Source organism: Photinus pyralis, unplaced genomic scaffold (genome assembly GCF_008802855.1).
Source record: "Photinus pyralis isolate 1611_PpyrPB1 unplaced genomic scaffold, Ppyr1.3 Ppyr1.4_LG7, whole genome shotgun sequence".
NCBI lineage: Eukaryota > Metazoa > Arthropoda > Insecta > Coleoptera > Lampyridae > Photinus > Photinus pyralis.
Genome location: NW_022170738.1, coordinates 36,726,845 through 36,732,613, shown reverse-complemented (window position 1 = coordinate 36,732,613; position 5,769 = coordinate 36,726,845).

The window sequence follows — 5,769 nt, the reverse complement described above, 5'->3', positions numbered from 1 at the left end:
AAAATAATCATATTATTTTCATGGGAGAGAAATACAAATTAGTAAATAGGGGCGAGGCTTCTTAAATTAATAAGTGAAAACACAATCGGTTACGTTTTCTCAATTTAAGGTAATTTCTTTTCTACTCCCAATGTAGAAGCGATATTTTGTACATTATAAAAATTTATATTGTATCGCTAGCAAGTTATTTTTAACACGGAATGTGAGATAGATAAGGTAGCGGGTCTGTATTATAAGTTGAGGAGATGCGGGAAAATATTAGAAGTTGATCTCTTGAAAGAGGAGAGCGCGAGGCTGCGTAACATTTGCGCAATTGTTTCACATTGTAATTAAATTATTGCACGAATTGTTAATTTAAAGGCGCCACTGTATTATATCAAAGGTCGGGAGTTGTCAAATCATTAATGGATCTTAAAAGAATCCGCGTATCATCATGAAACGACTGCTGCGATTTGTTTTTTCACTTGCTTGCGTTTGTTTTAAACAAAGTTTCGGATTGATTGCAACGAAATCAAGGCATCTTGGGTTGACACACATGAATCCCATATTTTAAAACAGTGACGGAATAGTTCTGAAACTACAATTAACATTCAAAAATTATTGTTTGCAATAATGAAGTTTGACACATAGTAGGTAATCTAGATACTTGTATGTTTAAATTTTAAATGTCATTATTAAGATTAAAGCAGCAATTGTTTTTTACTTTCCTCACTAAAGAGGAAAATCACATTTTCTTCACCCGTTTTAGAGACAAAAGTAGGTGTTTCTAAAGTAGTTTCAGAAAAAATCAATTTAGAAGAGGTCAACGGTCCGAAACACCTTGCACCCAACCTGCAGACGTAAGTTGCTACACAGCTGAATTTGTGTACCACTTCAACAGTGATAACGTAGGTACTATTTTTATTATTCGCGTTTTTTATGCGACTTATTGGTGAATTAAACTTGAACCGCATATATTTTCTTGGGCACTTATTAAATAAATTAAATTTCATTATCTACATTTGTTTATTTAGAAGTGATCGTTACATTGTTTACTAAGATAGGTTAAATTATCTGGCGAACAGGAATTTTAGTTTAATTTAGGAATTAGGTTTCTGTACTTTTGAATGCCGGTATGAATTTGTTTGATTTTCGTGTTACTTGTAATAAATGCATTCTGTTTCAAATCATTAATGGGATTATCAGTGAAAAAAATCCATTGAATTCTTTCTTTGTAATTAAACAGTAAATGTTTTTTGTCCAGACAGCAATGTGCGGCAAGGTTGAAATACACCAATCATCCGTAGCTTCGCTCTTGACGTTCAAAACAAAACAACTCCAATGGCATTTATGTGAAAATTGCAATCGTAAAAATTTACAACGCAAGAGATTAGTCCGTTCTCACTAAACCTTTAAAATAAGAGAAAAGGAATGTATTCCTGGTATATTAATGAACGCACTCGTAATTAGCTGTAGGAAATCCAGATACCAAAATAATGACTTGCGGTACTTGGTGTTCCTTTCTGGGGATGCTCTTCACGCAGATGAAAGTTTATCCAGCGAACGTATCGCTCCTGAATGCTCCACGACGTGTTGCTAATACGGAACAGTAATATATTGTATATACAGTTTGGTAGACGGTTTTTCGTCAACCGGAAATGATTTTTGCGGTTGGTCGAGTCCTGAAAATATCAAATCTTCGGAAAATGATCGGACTGCAAACTCCTTTTGGGATAAACTACAAATAACGACTCCGCTTATAAAGTATATCGCTAAGAATGTGAGCCGAACTTTGTCAGTTCGATATTGGCGCAGGAACTTGGCAAGAACATATTAACTATTAACCTTCTAAAACTCGATTAATAATGTGCGAAATCCCACTAATCGTCAATGGTCAATGGAACCTATATTTTGTGGTATCTAATTTCATTTCCAAGGTCATCAGAGATCAATGACCCCAAAGTTGAAGGAGTGGCTTGACTAACAAAGACAAAAGTCTGACCTATGCAAACAAGCGTTAAAATATGTGCCAGAATAAAAATGTAAAAATCCCCAATGCTATACACGGAGCATCAGGTTATAGAACTTTGATATCCTTCAAAACGAAATATGACACCACTTTATATACACCACAGGCCCCTGATAAACCATACAAACTAAATAACAGATCACAAAAAAGGGTCATTGACCTTTGATGGCCTTGAAGATGGAAAATTACACTGCAAAAAGTCATTGAACAATGATAACCTTGAAAACAACATGACACCTCAGAATAATTGACTTATTGACCTCTGATGGCCTTGAAAATGGAAAATGACAACACAAAAAATGAGGTCATTAAACTTTGACAACATTCAGAATAAAATTTGACACCACAAAAGTTGAGGTCTGTGACCTCTGATACCCCTAAAAATTAAATGACACCGGACAAGTGTGGGTCATTGAGCTTTGATAACCTTGAAAAAGAAAATCACACCATAAAATGAGGCGAAGGACCTCTGGAGACCAGCGATCCTCCAGTTTCTCTTGGCCTACTTTTCAAGGTCACACACTTTTCAAGGTCAACACTAGAAGAGCGTTTGAGAGTCACGTGGCAGACGACTTGAACTTCATCTTGGCCTACTTTCCAGTGTCACTGCCAAATTGCGAGAGGTCTTGAACTGAGCCAGGTTCGGCCTTGTGTATCTACTATCATACATTCGGCTGGCCCAAATTACACGAGACTCTAAATTTACTGGGTCCCTAAAAACACGTGACAAAATTTTAAAACAACTACAAACCCTCTAAATCTAAAATTTCCGCAACACTGCCTAAATTCAATCTACCCACAACAAATTCAATTTACTTTTTAAGCACTTGTGTGATCTTGGGACAGAAGCAAGTTGGCCGGTTAGCGAGTGGTGTAGGGGATTGGAGATTAACTGCAGCATATAAGTCACAGTCAGCTCAGGACCGTACACGAAGGAAACCAGGATAACGGTGTCTACATTACCACGCACCCCATTGTATGTGTAGCCACAGGATGCAATCTTTATGAACCATAAAAATTTGAAAGCTCTAATGGAGGTAGATAGCGCTGTGAACGTGAAGAGACTAAAAGATTTAAAAAATCGACGAATCGTAAAAACCTAGGGCGTTCGAAACGATAGAAAGGTCCTAAGAAACCGAGGAACCCGAAAAATCAGAGGCCGAAGAATAGGAAAGTAGAATTGGGAAATACGAAAGAATAGTGAGGGTCTGGAGAAAAGAAAAACCTACTCCGTCGACATGAGCGAATTTGAGTCAAAGGAATGGCAGATGCATGCAACAAAGTATTTAATTGCCTTAAGTTGAAACTGAAATGGCTAGTGCCTTTAATAAAAGGTATGACGTCCACATTCTGGAAAATCTGGAGAATCTGAAGAATCTGAAGAATCTGAAGAATCTGAAGAATCTGAAGAATATGAAGAATCTGAAGAATCTGAAGAATCTGAAGAATCTGAAGAATCTGAAGAATCTGAAGAATCTGAAGAATCTGAAGAATCTGAAGAATCTGAAGAATCTAAAGTGAAGGGTCTGAAGAGTCTGAGGCGTCTGAGGATTGACACTATTTTTTTCGGATTTTCTTTTTAGTAGTCGGCCATGATTCTATAACAATTGAATTTTAAACAAATCTAGTGACACTAATCCATCACCCACTGTTATAGGTTTCACCAAGAAATTTAATTGTTATTTATGGTGAAATGGGCAGAATCGCGGCGCGTGCTTTCCGTACATTCATTCGAAAACTGGAACGAAATTGTATGAATTTTGGAAATTTTGTACCCCTAATGCACTACAAACCGTTGAAGCATAAGTGGTACAAAGCTCTACAAGAGAATATTTAAGAAAATGAATTGAATTGCAAATGCAAGATTAACAAATTAAATTCAATGCAAAATATAAAAAACTTCGTTGAAACATTTTTGGTATGGAATTGTTGCTAGAACAGATATCGCATTACCTCTCTTAATTTCCAGATTTATAAGTTGTTTAAGAAATTCAGTTGAACGAGGTTGCCATGACTACAACCGTTTTCAAGTAATCAATGATCAAGGTACCATCTGCATCCGCCATTTTTTTTTCTTAAAGTCAAAATAACTTAAAAACCATAACTGGTAGATATCGACATATAGGTATCAAAAGAACTAAAATTTCACGTAGAATCCAAAAATGCAATAAAAAATAGGGGTTGCCATTTAAAATAACGAAGTTACTATCCACTTCCGGCGTTTCCGGAAGTGCGGCCATTTTGAAAATATTTTACATCGATTCGGCCTTCAGAGTAACTCCTAAGTACAAATTTTCAAAAACCTACCTATTTTACTTTCCCAGAAACTTTTAACTAAAGCTGCCAAAAAAACACCCTGTATAGAGACAGTGTGGTTATACAGTGGTGTTATCTTCCATTAGTAGTTGTGAGATCCGTCATGTGTTATGATGAGTTTACACCATCATTATCATTAGTTCACTATCATTAGATCATTAATAAATGGCCAATAGAAACAGATGCTTATTGTGCGTTGCTAACCAATGAAACCACATCTTTGTTTCTATTGGCTATTCTTTAATGATCTCAAGATAGTGAACTAATGATAATATTTGTATAAACACACCATTAACTAAATAACTGAATAACCCCAAACCTACAAATCGCGCAATTAATTTAAATTAACAGAATACAGCATAACAAAATTTCTTTGCTCCCACATAATCTCCCAAGCAATTTAAATGTAGTTATAAAAAACCCTTTATTTTATAAAAACAAACCCCTGCTACCAATAACCAAATGAGCTCAATGCAATTGATCTGACCCTTTTCAGTATAAGTAGGTAAATGGAAGTAGAACATTTTCTAAAGTGTGTTATGCTAATTTTAGGTAATTTATTTATTAGGTTAAAGGAATCGAACATCTGTTGATAACCATACAACTCTCTTTTGTGTTACCATTTGGGTAACATGGTGTGCGGTGTTTTTAATCATGAAAAACCCATACTTTGCTGTGAGAAAGTAAACATTACGGAGATTGTACCGTTTAGTTGAAAAATACACTGTGAGGAGTAACTTGCTCGTAAAACTAACATAACTAATTTCATTCACGGTTATTTCAGGAAGTAAGTTTATGTAACAGGTGGTATTGTAGAAATAAAAGAGGTTTAATCCATTTTTCGTGATATTTGATCTTGAACTTTGTCGAGATGATTTTCGCCCACGTGCATTAATGTACCGGCATGCATATAAAGCCTGTCTATTTATATACAATTTCTATAGTGTGGGCAGATCTAGATACAATCAACTTATACGGGACGGCCATGAGTTTCCGTTAATACATGGGACTATAAGATCGAGGTTTATGCCGTTGTAGTCTAGAATTAAATTTTACTAGCAAGGAGTAACTGCGTTAATTCCAACTTTCTTTGTCTAAGTAGTGGTATGGTCTGATGGCAGTAGCGTAAAGCCACGGGCATTAATATTTAGCACAACACCGGTACCTCGTGGATAGCGTCGCAGAAACTCAATTTAAAGGAAGCAAAAATATTTTTATCCTGAATGGCGAGACATTTTTTCGAAGTTTACTAATTATATGCGAACTCTCAACTTGAAAATGTTAATTCGATGAAATGTTTTGAATGTCGGCTAATTAAAGGCTTGTGCATTCCATCGCAACGGAAAATGAATTCAAAATTGTCGTGAATGTTATGCAACGAGTCTATTCTGTTTGGATACATTTCCTTTACAAGACTCGCTTTGAAGTCGAAGGTGTGCGCCCAG